Consider the following 20,136-nt stretch of genomic DNA (forward strand, 5'->3'; position numbering starts at 1 on the left):
CAGGATATTGAGTGGGTCATTTTTCTCTCCATTCCTGTCTTCTTTGAAGAACTTGAATAGATTAATGAAGAATGACTTCACTCTGTAAAACTCAGGTTGACTCTTCCTCTGTATACCATATTTACTCATCTGTCCATGAACTCAGCTCCTGAGATTCAACAAAGATGCCCGGTACAGAAGTAAAAGTAAGGGGCTGCAGATCCCACCACCAGTCCTGCTTAAAAAAAATCAGTACTGCCTTTGCCTCTTTATTCTCCTGTTCCCTTGCGTATTTATGTAGTAGAGTGGCAGCTGGAAAATTCAAATTTGAATTTTCTTAAAGCTCTTGGGTAAATTAAGTTTGGTTCTTATCTCTTCATTATACTGGTTTGTTCTAGAATCTTTTCCACTAAAATACATCTTTAAGACACTTTGTTTTTCTTGCTCTCCATAAAAAAGGGTTCTGGTGGGGGACTCTTTCCAAGCTATTACAGTAATGCAAATAATTAATACATTTCTGCAAAAGCCTCGTCTTTATTCAGTACTCTTTCTAGCTGCCATCTACAGACTTCCTAGCTGACTTCTTGCTTTTTGTGTATTTACAAATATTTTATTGGTGGCTTCTACGATTTTAGCAAACTGTCCCTCAAAATTTTTGGCATTATTATGGTTCTACATTTAGGTTGCTATTTTTATATTTTCAGATGTTTTTATTATTTTCCTCAACAGGATGGAAATTCCATTTCTGAAGGATAATATTTACTGCTAATTATTTCCTTTGATTTACTGTTTAATTATACTTGGTTTTGGGGGGAAGTAAATGAGATTTTAGAGGTAGAAGTGAATTGTCAAACGGCTTCCACTTTAAACAGTGAACCGTCAAATGGCCTCCATTTTACCTGCATTTTACCCTTTCAGTTACTTCTTTTAACTCTGTTACAAGAAACTTCCCTCATGTTATATAGCCTGCCTTACAGATGCTGGGCATTACGATAGCAGTTTTTTTTTTGGGGGGGGGGGGGCTGCTGCTCTATGAATTCTGAATGTGAATACCTGATGGCCAAAGCCACTGAATGCAAGCTGAATACAGAAGCAAAGCCACCACAACCCAGCTCTAGGAAATCCTAGCTTAATATCTCCACCTGGTTCCAGATAGCAGCTAAGAGCTGGAACAATTCAGTGTGTTCAGCTGGGCTACATGGCTACCACTCTGCCAGGAGCATCAGCATAGGCCAGATGAAAAATTTAGGATGGTTCTACTTACTTAAGATGGTTCTTTCTGGATATTTCAGTAATAACAAAGATGAAAGAAGTGTCAGCAAATAAACATGGGCAGGGAAAAAACTGTGCCCAGAGCTCCCCTGCAACAGTGTAATCTGAAAGTTTGGGGATTCAAAGCATGCTAAGAAGAGGGGACCCAACTCTCATTCACCTAAAGTCAGTTGTGGAAATCTCAACAGGAGTCTCTGCTCCATCCACCTTCCGCCCACACAGCCTTGGCTGTACATGTTCACATTGCCATCTACCCAAACCTCACTCTAAGCCTTAAATTTGATGGTACCCAAACACTCAAAGTAAAGCTGGAGCCAGAACATAATTCCCCTGGGGCTGCATCTGCACTCTCCATGAACAAGGGAATCCTAACATAGGCCCAGACAGGGATGGTGTCTCCCCCGACAGGAACTGTCCTAACGCAAAGATTGCCCCGGGCAGTCCGTGTGCTCCTCTGGCACTGTGCACCCTTCTCTTTCGGAGCCTCAGCTTCCTGGGAGGGGAGCCCCCAGGACTTCAATCAGAAATTCAAGGCAGAGACCAAAACCCTCGATCCAAACATCCCTGAGCTTTGGGCTCTGGACATCTGGCTCTGAATTTCACAGCTTACACCCATGATCTCTATGCAGCAGATGGCTGCAGTGAAAAAATAGCCATCCTTCTCCAAGTCCAAGCCACGGTAAAGCCAGAGTACTGCTGCATCTGCAGTGGCTCCCGAAATAGAGCAAGCTCTGGGTTTGGGCATGTAGGTGGGGGAAAAAGACAGGGATGGATAAACGATAAACAGCAGCTGGGGACACAGAAGGCAGCAAAGGGACAGTGCTGCAGGCAGCAGGGAACTGGGACAGGGCAGCTCGGGAGACGGGGACGGGTGGGGCAGGGCAGGGGGACGAGCGCCCCCCGATGCCAGGACAGCCAACCCTAGTGGAACAGCAGCCCCTCAACACCACCTGCAGCTTCCTGGGGCGGGGGGGGTGGGTGGGGGGGAGCAAGAGGGGACCAAAGCCAGGTTTCCCAAAAAAGGCATGCAAAGGCACTGCTCCCCCTCCCCAACACCAGCCAGCCTCCCCAACCCTGGAGCTCCCCGGGCAGGGGAAATGTTTTGCCAAAATGAATGCGTATGTGCATGTGCACACATGCAGGTGGCTGCTCTCCTAACTAGGACACCACAGTCTTAAATTGCGATGCTTGGCATGGCACAGAGCAGTGCAATGGCTCCGGCTTCCTCCAGCCCCCTCGATATTTATGTTACAGCCATCCAGATTCATTTTTGCTGACTGTGCACGCTTGCCCTCCCTCTGCCCTCTGTAGAATTTCATGAAGGCTGCTGTGCTGGTTGGGGGGACAAAACAGTCTTATTTTTATTTTATTCCTCCCCTTTCTCCGCCTGGCTTCAAAACACTTTAAAAGGTCTCCTGTTCTTTATACGTAACTTTCCACAGCATTATCAAGGGTGACACTACACTCTAGAGCTAAACCCTGCTCCTGGCAAACCTCAGGCTGGGACCCAGCATGGTTTGGGATCCACCTGCTGAAGACCCTAAGCCCAGCCTGGGACTGGAAGGTTTCTCAGCCCTCCACATCTCTTGCTGCACCCAAACCACTCAGATAGCACTCACCACAAAGGGCCAAGCCTATTTCTGGGGAGGCAGAGCCTCTGAAGGCAGCTGTATGGGACAGTTTGCCTCGGGTTTGGTCTCAGCATCATGCTACCTGAAACAAGCCTCAAGCCCCACAGCAGACACATGTACCAGGAGCTTTGCAAACAAGCCCTGGAAAGAATAATGTGCCTGGTTTTTATTTACCTGGGTGGGAGTTACACACTTTGCACCATCATCCTTTCAGAAATTCCAGCTTCACTGCTACAATGAAAAGGAAATATTTTTCTACTATAGTTTTCCAAGATCAGACTCTTCCAGGTCAGGCAGCAGCAAGGTGTGCTTTAGGTGTAAAAGGGAGAAAGGAAAAGAGATGATGCATAAAATTTTTATTCCATCTCACGGTCAGTTTGCTGCTGCATCAAGTATGTCTTCGTGTCAATTTAACACTTACTCTACTAAAATAAAGTCCTTGTTTGTGGTACAGATGGTGTCACATCGATGGCGGCTCAGGAATTTCCCATGCCTTCCCTCCCACCTTGACAAAGGAGCCGGGATCTGAGCAGTCACACCAAAAATCCCTGCTTGTTTCTAACGCCTTCTGGCTTTTCTTTTGGTCTCCCTCCCACCCTGTCCCCTTTCCCAGACAGGTAAGGAGGCAGCATAGCTGCCACACACCATCTGCTACTGGGATCCGGGTGAACGAGCCCAAGCACCGAAAGGAGGCCGGCGGTGGCAGCCAGGGGTTAAATGAGAGGCAGGCAGGGAGGCAAAACACACAAGCTGCATTACCATGTAACCGGATGGCAAGGGTATGGAGGAGGATGCAGAAGCCAGGCAACATCCTTTCCAAGGCTTCGCTGCATGCCCGGCCGGCTGCCCACCCTCCAAGTCCTCCCCACTTGGCCCTGTGCACAACAGTGAGCCCCAAAGACCAAAGGCTGCCCCTGCAGCCCACAGGGAGATGTGGCTGTCCCCCAGGTTATTTAGCTTGGTGTTGCCTGAGGAGAGGCTGGGAGGCCATTTCACAGAGCAGGTTGTAAAGCTTAATCACATTAATGCTTTCTTAAGGGCTTGCTTAATCACATTAATGATTTCTAAATAAAACAATTGTTATTATTAAAGCCAGGAATGAAAGAATGGGGGCTTGCTTAATCGCTTTAAAATAGATGTTGCTGAGTGTCTTTGCTTACTACTGTGCAAATTAACCGAAACAAGGAGTCTCGGGGCCCCTCACAGAGGATGTTTCCTGACAAAAATGGAGAACCTGTCTCAAAAACCAGCTGAGACCGACCTTGTGGTTTGGACAAGAGCCAAGGAGCAGCTGAGTCTGTACAAAGGCAGGGGGGTCAACTAGTGATGATGAAGAGGAATTATCGGACTTCATCCCCACGGCCCCCCTGACGACCACCACCAGAAGGCACTGCGCAAGCGCAGATGGGAGGAGTTTATGGAAATGACTTCTTGGAGCTAATTTTAATACAAAGTGGGGATAGGTTATGCATATGTATAGGCGTATTGGGAAACTTCATGCATATGTAACTTTTTACTGCATATAACCAAAGCAAGTTGCTGCATTAGGGCACACATGCCTTTGGGAGCTATCCCGCATGTGCCCGGCGCCGAAATAAACCACATACCTACTTTATAACTCATTTGCTTTGAGTTGTAGAGTTCTTCCATGAATCAGTTGCACAGCCCAGACCTGCACAGGGATGCGTAGATGCCCCTTGCACCCGCTGTGTAGGGGCACACAGCCCTGACCAGCACACAGTAGCAGCACTGCGAGCATACAGCACCTCATGAAATCAATTGATATAAAGTAAACGGGTGGAAAAAAAATCCTGCTCTGATACCGGCAGCCCTCCTGGAGCACAAAAGCTCATGAGCTTTATTTTCATGTTCTTCCTTCTTAGGCCAGCATGGCATTGCACATCTGCTCCCTTAAATGCTATACGCACACCCGTAACACCTTATACACCTCACCTCCAATTGCTCCTCCATGTGCTATTTCTGCAGGAACAATTACACTTTGCTCAACTTCTCCATTAACCCAAACAGCCTTTAGTCATGTCTAATGAACTAACAAGATTTTTTTTTTTAAATCTGATTCAAGACTCATGTCTGCCTGGATCAGACACATGCAAAAGGTTCAATCCCTCAGTGCCTCACAGTGAAACATCAGTCTGGCTGCTTTTTGTCCCTGCTTTGCAGAATCTGAATGACTATAGGATATGCCAGACAGCTCTGAATTCGGTCCAGGATTTATCCTAGAACTGTCTCGCTATACAGACACTGCAGGCACCCCTAGGACTAATTTGCTCAAAGCATCCACCCATGGAAAGAGCCTCTGCAGTCGGGTGGCAACCAGGGACAGGCTTTCAGAGCGCTGAACACCTGCAGCTCACAAGCCCCACGTGGTGAAGGCAGCTGAACTGGGAGCAGTGGTACTCACACAGGCTATTTTTCAGAGGATCTCTGGCTCCTGGATAGATTCTTTGCTGTCCCATAATGTTCGTGTGCTGGTTGATGGTTCTCCCAAGTGCTGGGGTACATCTGCAGGTGCCTAATAACACTGCAGGCATTTCTTCACTGAAGTCATTAGTAGGGTCTATCTACCAAAACACTTTCAAGAAATCTAGGAGCTTCAAATCCTGGCTACCCATCCATGAAGTCTGACCCTCAGCCACCACATCGATCGCGCAGTACTGGGGAGAGCTATGTGGACAGAGGAACAGACTGGTCTCAGATTTGTTTCCTTGGAAGCCAAACTAAAAGATGGTATGGCTCCAGTGCAAATGTGGAAAAGCATGATACAAACAAGCTTTGGGGGACTTCGCTTCCAATTCATTCCCATTGCCAGACCAGTGATGGAAAATATCCACAGGAAAATGTGAGTCTTGATAGTCAAGGAGAAGTGGCAGAGCTGAGGAACTCCCCGAAGCATTCGGTAAAAGGTAGGAGAGCTCACACGTTCTGCCACTGTCTCAGGCTGCTTGCAGACTCACGGAGATGCTGCTTGGATGCTTGGACCCAAAGGCAACATTGCAGCTGCAATGCTTAGGGATGCACTTTGAGTTTGGCTTTGTAAAGAAGCAAGGTTTATCACATACATGTAGGTCTGCGCATCTACATCTTTCAGTCCATCAGCTGCCTGGGTCATCATTTCTGCTTTAGTTTCAAGGGGAGGTATGACAACAGGAAGTCATGAAGCTCATCAACTCTTCACAAAAATAGGCAGACTTATCCAGAAAGAGCCAGTGACGCCACTGAAAGACAAGCTACAAAGCAAGCCTGACACCTGACTATTCCCAGTGGAGATGCTTTCCTATGAGCGACAACATACTATCGTCCTGCCCAGTAAGCCCCACATACAGAGGGCAGACCAGATTTTCAAAGGGTTTGCTCCTGGGAGCTTTGAACCCTATGCCAGCAATGCTGCATTACAGCACTGAGTAGCAGGCACTGGAGAGTGCCTCAGACAGGACCATTCTCCACCAACAGAACAGTGCAGAGAGCAGAATCCAGCCCTTCATTAAAGAACTCTGGGTCTATCAGGAACAGCAGGGTATAAAACAGAGTAATACAAGAAGAAACGAACAACAACAACAAAGCACTAGCACTTGATGCACTGTATAACCTGGCCAAACCCAGCATCTAGAGAAAACAGCCCAAATTTCACCCCTTTCCTCTGCCTTACACCCGGTTTTGCCCCCCCTCTGCTCCTCTCTCTCTCTCAGCAGTCTGCAGGGTAATTACAGCCCACCTTGCTGTTGCACAGCCACAGTACCTCCAGGTACTTAAGTTCTTTTAATCTTGCTTCATGTTTCAGTCCCTGCAGCCCACTCATAATGTCCGCTACTTTTCTTCCATCATCCTCAAATTCATCAATAGCCATGTCAGGCTTTGACCTCAAGTTTTCTAACTGCTCAGCTAAACCACTCTGCCACTGGCCCCATTTCTGCCTTTGTTAAAAATGAGGGGGGAGCCTCATTTGCTTTCTTATTTGATCATCACTTCACTTCTGTGGTGTACACTCTGCTTTGCTGTCTTGGGAACCCAACCAGGAGCCAGCCATGTTCAAGACTGGCACTGGGGCTGTCGTCTGCACTACTGTTACCTTTAACAAGAGGAAATTATCAGTAATGCTTGATTTTATTTTTTCCCCCCTTTAATTTATTTTTAATGGCTTTCCCAGAAAAAGCAGCACCAGTCTCTGACTTACCCAGAGCGCTGTCACCTGAATACTAATGAGCACCAAAGGGACCCAGCATGTCACTCCGCTCCTGCGAGAGCCTTGTCACCTCCCCGCCAGACATCAAATTGATTTCCAAATTGCTCTGATGGCAGAAGGTGGTATGCAGTTTGAACCCAGGCCATGATCTGAGCATTTATCTCTGTGGGCTCTTCTACCCCACCCGCTTTAAAATAACCCAAGATGCCAGACTGGGCCACCCAAATGGAGGTCACACTGCCTAGGCTCCCTGTGGCCCTGTTCTGAATTTGGATGTCACTGCCAGCTGGGCACCAGCAAACAGGAGTTGCAGAGGCCAGCTGAACCCAAAGCACCTGTTCACCCCCTCACTTTTTGCCCTGCCTTTAGGATGGAGACTCAGAGAAGCAGCAGAAAAAATACGGATGGCTCGGTGCTAAGGAAGGGTTCTGTTTGTCTGTTAGTTTGATTACCAAAGAAATTACAAGATCAATCATGCTGCTGTGTGTGGACCAGGACAGCATCCAACCTATGGGCTCCCATTCCCCCCTTGGCCAAATCCCTCCCACACAAGGACGGAGGCAGAGGAGCAGTCAGCGAGCTGGTGCATGTGTGGTGCTGCGAGTCAAGAGGTCCCCACGAAGGCATACCAGAGCTCAGGCACACTTGGCCCTCCTTCCAGAACACTCATCTTGCCCTTGGGCTTGCTCTGGATGTGCTGCTTGGGAAGGAGGTGCGGCTGACAGAAGAGAAACATGACAGTGGCAGCTGAAAACTCTGCTCTGTGTGAGAAAACTCAAACTGGCTGGCTAGGAGCAGAAGGAAGGGAATTGAGCCTGCTAAGGGAAATATGAGCATCACATCTGACAAGGTGTTGTTCTTAAACACTCCCTCTGGCCACAGGAAAGGACGGGGAGGCAGTGAGACTGCAGCAGGACACAGTGGCAGATGACCCAACCCTACCCCATCTGTACGACGCACAAACAGCCAGTATTTCATCAAGCCTCACATCTCTCGCCACAGCATTCAGGCTGCTTGGTAAGCAAAGGCCAGGTCAATAGCTTTGCCCTGGCCAGGGGGATGAGCAAGATGGCCTCTGCGTTGGCTGGTATTAACCAGAAGAAATAAAGACACAAGCTGCTGCAGACTGAACTCAGCTCCTAGATCAATGCAGATCAGAGACTGGGATAAGGGGCAGTGTAGGGAAATATGAAATGCTTACATTAACCTGTGAATAACAGAAGCAGTAGCCCCAAAGATAGCATTTCTTCTATTCTCTCACACTGATGTATCTCGGTACACTCAACAGTTGGAATGCAAGAGACTGAAGTGCAATTTATGGAGTGCTTTGTGACCTCGAGAGATGAATGGAACTGTGTGATAGCTTCAATTATTATTTTGCATTAAAAGGAGTATGGCTCATCAGTGGTTTACATTTCTGGGACACCTTTCATCTCAAAAGATTAAAAAAAAGCATCGCACAAAAAAAGGGTGGAAGCCAAAGCCTTGCCACTGGCTCTATCTGGGCTTGTACCATGGCCTGTTCCATACCAGGACACCAGAGAAATTCAAATTACCTACTTTGACTGAAGACATCTCCAGTAAAAGAAAGCACACTGCTCCACAGACCTCCAAAACCCCACTGTGCCCACACGAAGAAACAGTCAACGTTTCGCAGCCTATCCTGCTGCTCTGTACAGCTATGCAGGCACCCCCCATTTGCACTAAATAAAGAAAAATCACAGACATCCTAAATAGACATGGGCTTGAGGTTTTTTTTTTTTCTTCTTCCTCCAGCCAGACCAGCTAGCACTCCTTCAGCACAAATACTGTACTGCTATGTTTGGAAAGTACAAACGAGACAGGTCACAAAACCTACAGATGTACGGAGCCTCCTGAAGCCCATGGACCACTCTAAAGCCACAGACTCATGCGCACTGTGCACGTGCCCAGGCTGACAGCCATGATGCTGTCCCCAGACCAGATGACATTTGAGATTGCTACAGTTCCACCTGCAACCGCCCACAACCCCATATCAAATACTTTGGCACGCTGGGGCACAAGCATCCTCATTAACCCCAGATGGACAGTTCATCCTGTCTGCAGAATTAGGGCCAGAGTGTCAACTCTGTGTCAACTCAGTGTCAACCTAGTGACAGACCCTGCAGCCGCTCCAGCTCCTGCAGCCATTCCAGTTCCAGCCTGTCCTGGTTCCAGTTAGGACAGAGTTAATTTTCCCTCCTAGTAGCTGGTAGGGTGCTATGTTTTGGATTAGGATGAGAAGAGCGCTGATAACATGCTGATGTTTTAATTGTTGCAGAGCAGTGTTTACACCAGGCCAAGGACTTGTCAGCTTCTCGCTCTGTCCTGCCAGCGAGCAGGCTGGGGGTGCAGCAGGAGCTGGGAGGGGACAGACCCAGGACAGCTGACCCAAACTGGCCAAAGGGGTATTCCATACCATCTGACGTCATGCTAAACAATATATAGGGGTGGCTGGGGTGGGGGGGCCGGCTGCTCGGGGATAGGCTGGGCATCGGTCAGCGGGTGGTGAGCAATTGCATTGTGCATCACTTGTTTTCTTACACGTTATTATTATTAATACTATTATCATTATCACTATTATTGTTATTATTATATTCCTGTCTTAATAAACTGTCTTTATCTCAACTCACCGGCTTCACTTTCCCGTTTCTCTCCCCCATCCCAGAGAGGGAGGGGGGAGGGTGAGCGAACGGCTGTGTGGTGTTTAGCTGCCAGCCGGGTTAAACCACAACAGTCCTTTTGGCGCCCAACGTGGGGCTCGAAGGGTTGAGATATCGACAAATTTGACCAGAGTGTGTTAAACTAAAATTGGTATAAGTATTGGACCTGCTTAATAGGTGCTAGTCACAATATTGATTGCTTAATCTCAAGTCTGCTGTGCCTGTTTTCCAAATGGAGTTCTATAGCACGTTACTTTCTGTATGTGCTCCCTGTCGCGCTGTTTATCCTTTCCGGGCCCTGGTTTAAGATTGTTATGGTACTGTGCGGTGTAACAATGGCTTATGAAATGATGACATTTCTGGTCATGACTCTAACCTGGTATTTGTACTCAGCACTGTCATCGACTCTATACTTTGGAAACCATATCTCGGAAACTATTAGCAATTACACCTATTGCCTGTTTTCGTCAGGGAGCCAATCTGTGAAGGGGACAGGGGAAGACATGTTTCCCTACCTGTTCACTCTCCCTTTCTCCTTCACCACCCTCTTATCCCCCGAGCTAGTTACGGTGGTTCTCCGAGATGTTGAATATCCTTGGGATACTCAGACCAGCATGTTCTTGTTCTTATGTCTCCTGAATGCGCTTCAGGTTTTGTTGAGGGTTAAACAACTACTTAGGAATCTCATCCGGAGATCTGTCTTGAGGCGGGATAGTTGCGAGTGGCAGGGAGTGTGGGAGGATATGGGCAGGTTTCTAGAGCAGTGGTCACCTCCAGTGTTTTGGACATTCACCCCTGAACAACTGCAAAATCCTAAAAAGCTGGCAGAATGCTTGAAAAAAGGGTGTCATGACTCTGGCAGTTCCAAAGTGGCACAAATCACTGTAGCGTGCTGGGGTCTGGCTTGTGCCTATCGAGCTGCAATTGATGCTACTCTCAACCTAGTGACAGACCCTGCAGCTGCTCCAGCTCCTGCAGCTGTTCCAGTTCCAGCTCCTGCAGCCACTCCAGCTCCTGCAGCTGTTCCAGTTCCAGCTCTTGCAGCCGCTCCAGCTCCTGCAGCCGCTCCAGTTCCAGCTCCTGCAGCCGCTCCAGTTCCAGCTCCTGCAGACGCTCCAGTGCCAGCTCCTGCAGCCACTCCACCCCCTGCAGCTGCTCCAGCTCCTGCAGCTGCTCCCATTCCTGTGGCTGGGTCAGAGAAACGAGCTGTAGCAGTGCAAGTTGCCCCTGCAGAGGGTATTCCAACCCCTGTGGCAGACCCTGTGGCTGGGTCAGAGAAACGAGCTGTAGCAGTGCAAGTTGCCCCTGTAGACAAGGTGAAAAAATGGTATAGAGGCTCAGGTCGTTTAGAACGCAGACAGTCTTCTGCTAGGTCTAGGTATAGAGAAGACGAGGCTGGGCCATCAAATGTGCAGGAGGATGAAGATGAGGATGTCGAAAAATCAACAGTAACTACCCGAACCCTATACCAGCGTGAGCTACGAGATGTGCGAAAAGATTTTGGTCGCTGCATAGGTGAGCAGCTTGTCACCTGGCTGCTCCGGTGCTGGGACACCAGAGCCAATTGTGTGGAATTAGAGGGCAGGGAAGCCAGGCGGCTGGGATCCCTTGCTAGAGACGCAGGCATTGACAAAGCAATTGGAGATGGAGCACGATCTCACAGCCTCTGGAGGCGTCTCCTGTCAGCTGTGAAGGAAAGGTATCCCTTCAAGGAAGAACTTGTATGTCTACCAGGCAAGTGGACCACCATGGAGAAGGGAATTCAGTACCTGAGGGAATTAGCCGTACGGGAGGTAATTTATAAGGACCTAGACAATGCACAAATATCCACAGATACAGATGAAGTCCAGTGTACACGACCCATGTGGTGGAAGTTTGTACGGAGTGCACCATCATCATATGCCAGCTCATTGGCAATAATGGCCTGGAAAGAGGATGAGGAACCCACAGTGGATGAACTGGCTAAACAACTCCGGCAGTACGAAGAAAGTCTCTCCTCTTCCCTACAGGCCTGCGTCTCGGCTGTGGAGAAACTCTCTGAAGAGGTCCACCAACTTAAAGAGAGTTTATTTTCCTCCCCACCTGTACAAACCAGTGTCTCAGCTATTAGGGGTAAACGTTCATCTGTGCAAGGAAGACAATATGGTGGGGACACACCCCGCGCCACCCTGTGGTTTTACCTACATGACCATGGAGAGGACATGAGAAAATGGGATGGAAAATCTACTGCAACCCTAGAGGCACGGGTACGTGAATTGCAAAAGAAAACAATCGGGAAAAAGGGGTTCTCTGAAAAGTTTGCTGCTCCAACTTCCAGCAGGCAGTCCTTTAAACACAAACAAAGATTCTGACCGGGACTAGAGGGGCCCTGCCTCCAGCCAGGGGGAGGAAAGGGACAATCGAGTTTATTGGGCTGTGTGGATTCGATGGCCTGGCACGTCAGTCGCACAGAAGTATAAGGTTTTAGTAGACACCGGTGCACAATGTACTCTAATGCCATCAAGCTATAAAGGGCCAGAGCCCATCTGTATTTATGGGGTGACGGGGGGATCCCAGCAGTTAACTGTATTGGAGGCTGAAGTGAGTCTAACCGGAAATGAGTGGCGAAAGCACCGTATTGTGACTGGCCCGGATGCTCCGTGCATCCTTGGCATCTTAGAAGAGGATATTTCAAGGACCCAAAAGGGTTCCGCTGGGCTTTTGGCATAGCTGCCTTGGAGACAGAGGACATTAAACAGTTGTCTACCTTGCCTGGTCTCTCAGAGGACCCTTCTGTTGTGGGGTTGCTGAGGGTTGAAGAACAGCAAGTGCCAATCGCTACCACAACTGTGCACCGGCGGCAATATTGCACCAACCGAGACTCCCTGATTCCCATCCATAAGCTAATTCGTCAACTGGAGAGCCAAGGAGTGATCAGCAAGACTCATTCACCTTTTAATAGTCCCATATGGCCAGTGCGAAAGTCTAATGGTGAGTGGAGACTAACAGTGGACTATCGTGGCCTGAACGAAGTCACGCCACCGCTGAGTGCTGCAGTGCTGGACATGCTAGAACTCCAGTATGAACTGGAATCAAAGGCAGCCAAGTGGTATGCCACAATTGATATTGCTAATGCATTTTTCTCCATCCCTCTAGCAGCACAGTGCAGGCCACAGTTTGCTTTCACTTGGAGGGGAGTCCAATATACTTGGAATCGGCTGCCCCAGGGGTGGAAACATAGCCCTACCATTTGCCATGGACTGATCCAGTCTGCGCTGGAGCAGGGGGAAGCTCCTGAACACCTGCAGTACATCGATGACATCATTGTGTGGGGTGACACTGCAGAAGAAGTTTTCGAGAAAGGGAAGAAAATAGTCCAAATCCTTCTGAAGGCCGGTTTTGCCATAAAACAAAATAAAGTTAAAGGACCTGCATGAGAGATCCAGTTTTTAGGAATAAAATGGCAAGATGGACGTCGTCAAATCCCAATGGATGTGATCAACAAAATAGCAGCTATGTCTCCACCAACTAGCAAAAAAGAAACACAAACTTTCCTAGGTGTCGTGGGGTTTTGGAGAATGCATATTCCAAATTACAGTCTGATTGTAAACCCGCTCTACCAAGTAACCCGTAAGAAGAATGCTTTTGAATGGGGCCCTGAGCAACGACAAGCCTTTGAACAAATTAAGCAGGAAATAGTTCATGCAGTAGCCCTCGGGCCAGTCCGAACAGGACCAGATGTAAAGAATGTGCTCTACACTGCAGCCGGGGAGAATGGCCCCACCTGGAGCCTCTGGCAGAAAGAACCTGGGGAAACTCGAGGTCGACCCCTGGGGTTTTGGAGTCGGGGATACAGAGGATCTGAGGCCCGCTATACTCCAACTGAAAAGGAGATACTGGCAGCATATGAAGGAGTTCGATCTGCTTCGGAAGTGGTCAGTACTGAAGCGCAGCTCCTCCTGGCACCCCGACTGCCGGTACTAGGCTGGATGTTCAAAGGAAGGGTCCCCTCTACACATCATGCAACTGATGCTACATGGAGCAAGTGGGTTGCACTGATTACTCAGCGGGCTCGAATAGGAAACCCCAGTCGCCCAGGAATCTTGGAAGTGATTATGGACTGGCCAGAAGGCAAATACTTTGGGATATCATCAGAGGAGGAGGTGGTCCGTGCTGAAGAAGCCTCACTGTACAACAAGCTACCGGAAAATGAGAAGAAATATGCCCTGTTCACTGATGGGTCCTGTCGTATTGTGGGAAAGCATCGGAGATGGAAAGCTGCTGTATGGAGTCCTACACGACGAGTTGCAGAAGCTGCTGAGGGAGAAGGTGAATCGAGTCAGTTTGCAGAAGTGAAAGCCATTCAGCTGGCTTTAGATATTGCTGAGCGAGAAAAGTGGCCAGTTCTCTATCTCTATACTGATTCATGGATGGTAGCAAGTGCCCTGTGGGGGTGGTTACAGCAATGGTAGCAGAACAACTGGCAGCGCAGGGGCAAGCCCATCTGGGCTGCGGCATTGTGGCAAGATATTGCTGCCCGGGTAGAGAACCTGGTTGTAAAGGTACGCCATGTAGATGCTCATGTGCCCAAGAATCGGGCTACTGAAGAACATCAAAACAACCAGCAGGTGGATCAGGCTGCTAAGATTGAAGTGGCTCAGGTGGACCTGGACTGGCAACATAAAGGTGAATTATTTATAGCCTGATGGGCCCATGACACCTCAGGTCATCAAGGTAGAGATGCAACCTACAGATGGGCTCGTGATCGAGGGGTGGACCTGACCATGGACACTATAGCACAGGTTATTCATGATTGTGAAACATGTGCTGCAATCAAGCAAGCCAAACGGTCAAAACCTCTTTGGTATGGAGGACAATGGCTGAAATATAAATATGGAGAGGCCTGGCAGATTGATTACATCACACTCCCTCAAACCCGCAACGGCAAGCGCCACGTACTTACAATGGTGGAAGCAACCACCGGATGGCTGGAAACATATCCTGTGCCCCATGCCACCGCCCGGAACACTATCCTGGGCCTTGAAAAGCAAGTCCTATGGCGACATGGCACCCCAGAGAGAATTGAGTCAGACAACGGGACTCATTTCCGAAACAACCTTATAGACACTTGGGCCAAAGAACATGGTATTGAGTGGGTGTATCACATCCCGTCATGCACCAGCCTCCGGGAAAGCTGAACCATACAATGGACTGTTGAAGACTACACTGAAAGCAATGGGTGCTGGGACATTCAAAAATTGGGATACACATTTGGCAAAGGCCACCTGGTTAGTCAATACCAGGGGATCTGCCAACCGAGCTGGACCTGCCCAATCAAACCTGTTACGCACTGTAGAAGGGGATAAAGTTCCTGTAGTGCACGTAAGAAACATGCTGGGTAAAACAGTCTGGGCTACTCCTGCCTCAGGAAAAGGCAAACCCATTCATGGAATTGCTTTTGCTCAGGGACCTGGATGCACTTGGTGGGTAATGCAAAAGAATGGGGAGGTCCGGTGTGTACCTCAAGGGGATTTGATACTGGGTGAGAATAGCCCATGAGTTGAATTGTAGTATGTTAATTATTATATAATAATGTATGTCATCACTACCATGATTGCTATATATCATAGATGAAAATGGTGATTAATTATAATGTATTGGAAAGAGTGTAACCTGAGCATGACATAAATGGTATGGAATAAGGGGTGGATATCTGTCCTGGTTCCAGTTAGGACAGAGTTAATTTTCCCTCATAGTAGCTGGTAGGGTGCTATGTTTTGGATTAGGGTGAGAAGAGCGCTGATAACATGCTGATGTTTTAATTGTTGCAGAGCAGTGTTTACACCAGGCCAAGGACTTTTCGGCTTCTCGCTCTGTCCTGCCAGTGAGCAGGCTGGGGGTGCAGCAGGAGCTGGGAGGGGACAGACCCAGGACAGCTGACCCAAACTGGCCAAAGGGGTATTCCATACCATCTGACGTCATGCTAAACAATATATAGGGGTGGCTGGCCGGGGTGGGGGGCCGGGCTGCTCAGGGATAGGCTGGGCATCGGTCAGCGGGTGGTGAGCAATTGCATTGTGCATCACTTGTTTTCTTACACGTTATTATTATTAATACTATTATCATTATCACTATTATTATTATTATTGTTATTATTATATTCCTGTCTTAATAAACTGTCTTTATCTCAACTCACCGGCTTCACTTTCCCGTTTCTCTCCCCCACCCCAGAGAGGGAGGGGGGAGGGTGAGCGAACGGCTGTGTGGTGTTTAGCTGCCAGCCGGGTTAAACCACAACACAGCCCCTGCAGCTGCTCCAGCTCCTGCAGCCGCTCCCACTCCTGTGGCTGGGTCAGAGAAACGAGCTGTAGCAGTGCAAGTTGCCCCTGTAGACAAGGTGAAAAAATGGTATAGAGGCTCAGGTCGTTTAGAACGCAGACAGTCTTCTGCTAGGTCTAGGTATAGAGAAGACGAGGCTGGGCCATCAAATGTGCAGGAGGATGAAGATGAGGATGTCGAAAAATCAACAGTAACTACCCGAACCCTATACCAGCGTGAGCTACGAGATGTGCGAAAAGATTTTGGTCGCTGCATAGGTGAGCAGCTTGTCACCTGGCTGCTCCGGTGCTGGGACACCAGAGCCAATTGTGTGGAATTAGAGGGCAGGGAAGCCAGGCGGCTGGGATCCCTTGCTAGAGACGCAGGCATTGACAAAGCAATTGGAGATGGAGCACGATCTCACAGCCTCTGGAGGCGTCTCCTGTCAGCTGTGAAGGAAAGGTATCCCTTCAAGGAAGAACTTGTATGTCTACCAGGCAAGTGGACCACCATGGAGAAGGGAATTCAGTACCTGAGGGAATTAGCCGTACGGGAGGTAATTTATAAGGACCTAGACAATGCACAAATATCCACAGATACAGATGAAGTCCAGTGTACACGACCCATGTGGTGGAAGTTTGTACGGAGTGCACCATCATCATATGCCAGCTCATTGGCAATAATGGCCTGGAAAGAGGATGAGGAACCCACAGTGGATGAACTGGCTAAACAACTCCGGCAGTACGAAGAAAGTCTCTCCTCTTCCCTACAGGCCTGTGTCTCAGCTGTGGAGAAACTCTCTGAAGAGGTCCACCAACTTAAAGAGAGTTTATTTTCCTCCCCACCTGTACAAACCAGTGTCTCAGCTATTAGGGGTAAACGTTCATCTGTGCAAGGAAGACAATATGGTGGGGACACACCCCACGCCACCCTGTGGTTTTACCTACGTGACCATGGAGAGGACATGAGAAAAATGGGATGGAAAATCTACTGCAACCCTAGAGGCACGGGTACGTGAATTGCAAAAGAAAACAACTGCGAAAAGAATCGGGCCACTGAAGAACATCAGGACAACCAGCAGGTGGATCAGGCTGCTAAGATTGAAGTGGCTCAGGTGGACCTGGACTGGCAACATAAAGGTGAATTATTTATAGCCCGATGGGCCCATGACACCTCAGGTCATCAAGGCAGGGATGCAACATACAGATGGGCTCGTGATCGAGGGGTGGACCTGACCATGGACACTATAGCACAAGTTATTCATGATTGTGAAACATGTGCTGCAATCGAGCAAGCCAAATGGTCCAAGCCTCTTTGGTATGGAGGATGATGGCTGAAATATAAATATGGAGAGGCCTGGCAGATCAATGCAGATCAGAGACTGGGAGGTCTTGAGGTTATTTTTGGGCTCAAAACCTCATAACCTCAACTGGGCTTGAGGTTATTTTTTTTCCTTCTTCTTCCTCCAGCCAGAGCAGCTAGCACTCCTTCAGCACAAATACTGTACTGCTATGTTTGGAAAGTACAAACGAGACAGGTCACAAAACCTACAGATGTACGGAGCCTCCTGAAGCCCATGGACCACTCTAAAGCCACAGACTCATGCGCACTGTGCACGTGCCCAGGCTGACAGCCATGATGCTGTCCCCAGACCAGATGACATTTGAGATTGCCACAGTTCCACCTGCAACCGCCCACAACCCCATATCAAATACTTTGGCACGCTGGGGCACAAGCATCCTCATTAACCCCAGATGGACAGTTCATCCTGTCTGCAGAATTAGGGCCAGAGCAGTCAAAGCGAAAGAAGAACAATGATGAAGATCTGCCTTATTTTGACTGTTGGCTCTCTGGATCACTTCTAGACCAGATCCCAAGCTTGCTGATGCCACTGCGAATCGCTTGACTGCCTAGATCAAATGTTGAACTGGGCCCTTCAGCAAGGAGAGCTACAAGGTGCCTTTTCCAGACAGTTGTTAACAGTAAACCCTTTTCTGAGTATGAGTAACAGAAAGCATGTTACCCCACATATGGGCAACCATCTGAAAACCCTACTACACCAACACGTAGGAATAACCAAGGAAATGTTTGGCATCATTTCCCTATATCAATCTCACCATTAAATGAGCTTGAAAGAAAATCTTATGCTCGTGCTAGTTAAGTCTACCTTGGAAGTGCACAAATCCTCCCGAGCTGAGCATGCTGCAAAGGCTGAAGCAAGTCAGGCAGATGTAATGGGCAAAGGGAAGCTACAAACTCCAGCATACCGGCTTCACATTCGGTTTTTAGTTTGACCTCATCTGATTAAATGCAGAACTGCACAGACATCCCACCATGGCTGAGACCACTCAGGAGTGACCATTGCAGCCCGAGCCTTCCCAGAGCCTGCTCCAAAGCTATGCAAAAGGTTAGCCTTTCACAACTCTTGTGAGGTGGGACATTCAACAGCACTCAAACACCTCTGTTCACCAGAGGTGCCACAAAGCTTTCCTGCAGTTCCAAGGGATAGATGGGAAAGGAGGTAGAGGAGACTAACATCATGTCCATGACACACAGCACCTCACTGAGCTGTCCTGTCCCACATATAGCACAGCCCCTACCACAGGGCTGTGTCAAAAACAGCAACACCTGCCTGTTAGCAATTAAAGAAACAAAAACCATGGGGATGCTGCCATCACCATGCACATAGCTATTCCCAAACCTCAGCACTGGATGACAGCTACAGACCCACACCGTGCAAAATGTTCACCCGGAGGTTTCTAAGCTCCATCTCGCACGCCACAGCGCTGACAGCTCCGCACTGTCAGTGGCCATTGGGATTCTCCAGTCATCTGAGCAGGCTGTCTCAGCCCTTCTCCTCCCCCCCCCCACCCTTATCTCGCTTTTGGGACACATTTTGAAGCTTTGCCTGTTAATTAGGGTGAATGAAGTGAACATATCCACCCTTGTTTTCCAACATCCTCAGTGTTTCTGCTGCTGTGAGCCTCTGTAAGAAGCCCTCCAGTATTTCAGCAAGCACCACCTCCTCTCTGCCTCGCTGACAGATCACAGGACAGAGAATTGCATCCCCACCACGGATTTCCAGAGGATGGCTTAGAAAGGGTGAAGAAAAAGTGCAAAGGATTTTGTGCTCTAGGTTTGAAATTCAGCAGCAGAGTCATTTCTGTACAACCCTATTAGATATATTTTATTTTGAGGGCGGGGGGGGGGGGGGGGGGAGGAGCTTGCAACTGTTTCCTTCCTATTGAGTATTACATGCTCCCCCAGAGAGGCAGCACAGTTTCCTATAGAACCCAAAATGAAATTAGCAGGGGCTCACTCAGAAACAACTACCATAGAGAGGAACCAGTTAGGCCATACAGTGAAGAGAAGGGAAGCCCCTCTAGCCCCTATTTTTGCAGGGGAAGGCAAGCAAGAGAAACCAGGAACAGCCCATGTCTGCGCTGAGACATGTAAAATGAGGCTGGAGAGAAGTGCCAGGAAACATTCTGATCGGAACGATCCTTGAATCTCCACTGAGCCTCTCACATCCCTCGCTTTTAGAGTGTCCCTGCCTGGGCTGCAGCAGGCAGCAAGACACATCCTCTGCCCAAAATGCTAAGGGAAGAGCTTGTGTTATTGCCTGCAAAGTTGGTATGTACAGATGGATGGCTGTCTACCACTGGCCGGGGCACAGGGTCAGGTTCAGACAAAGCCCACGGTGGCCCAAAGGGCTGGAATGCAAGGGGTGAAGAGCTGGGTCAGGCACCATGGGAGCCATCTTACATGGCACCAGAGGATCCCCTCACCAGGCAGCAGCACAAAAATCATAGAAAATCCTGAGCTGGAAGGGGTTCATGAGGATCATTGAGTCCACTCCAGACTCCACACAAGACCATGCAGAAATCAGACCCTTTGTCTGAGAGCAATGTCCAAATGCTTCTTGAACTCCGTCAGGCTCAGTGCCATGACCAATGCCCTGGGAAACCTCTTCCAGTGCTTGACCACCCTCTAAGTGACCTTTCCCTAACACCCAGTATTGTTTGCAAACTTACTTTGTGTGCACTCAACTCCTTTGTTCAGATCATTGATAAAA

At 48.7% G+C, this 20,136-nt stretch overlaps 1 protein-coding gene across 1 annotated transcript in view; it reads left to right on the top strand.

Annotated features, from left to right (window-relative positions):
• LOC310888949 (uncharacterized protein) overlaps positions 1-20,136 on the top strand; it is a 389,701-nt gene that overhangs the window by 254,611 nt on the left and 114,954 nt on the right. The gene's annotated exons all lie outside the window — the stretch shown is intronic.

The sequence above is a fragment of the Anser anser genome, assembly GCF_964211835.1.
Source record: "Anser anser genome assembly, contig: SUPER_W_unloc_7, whole genome shotgun sequence".
Classification (NCBI taxonomy): Eukaryota; Metazoa; Chordata; class Aves; order Anseriformes; family Anatidae; genus Anser; species Anser anser.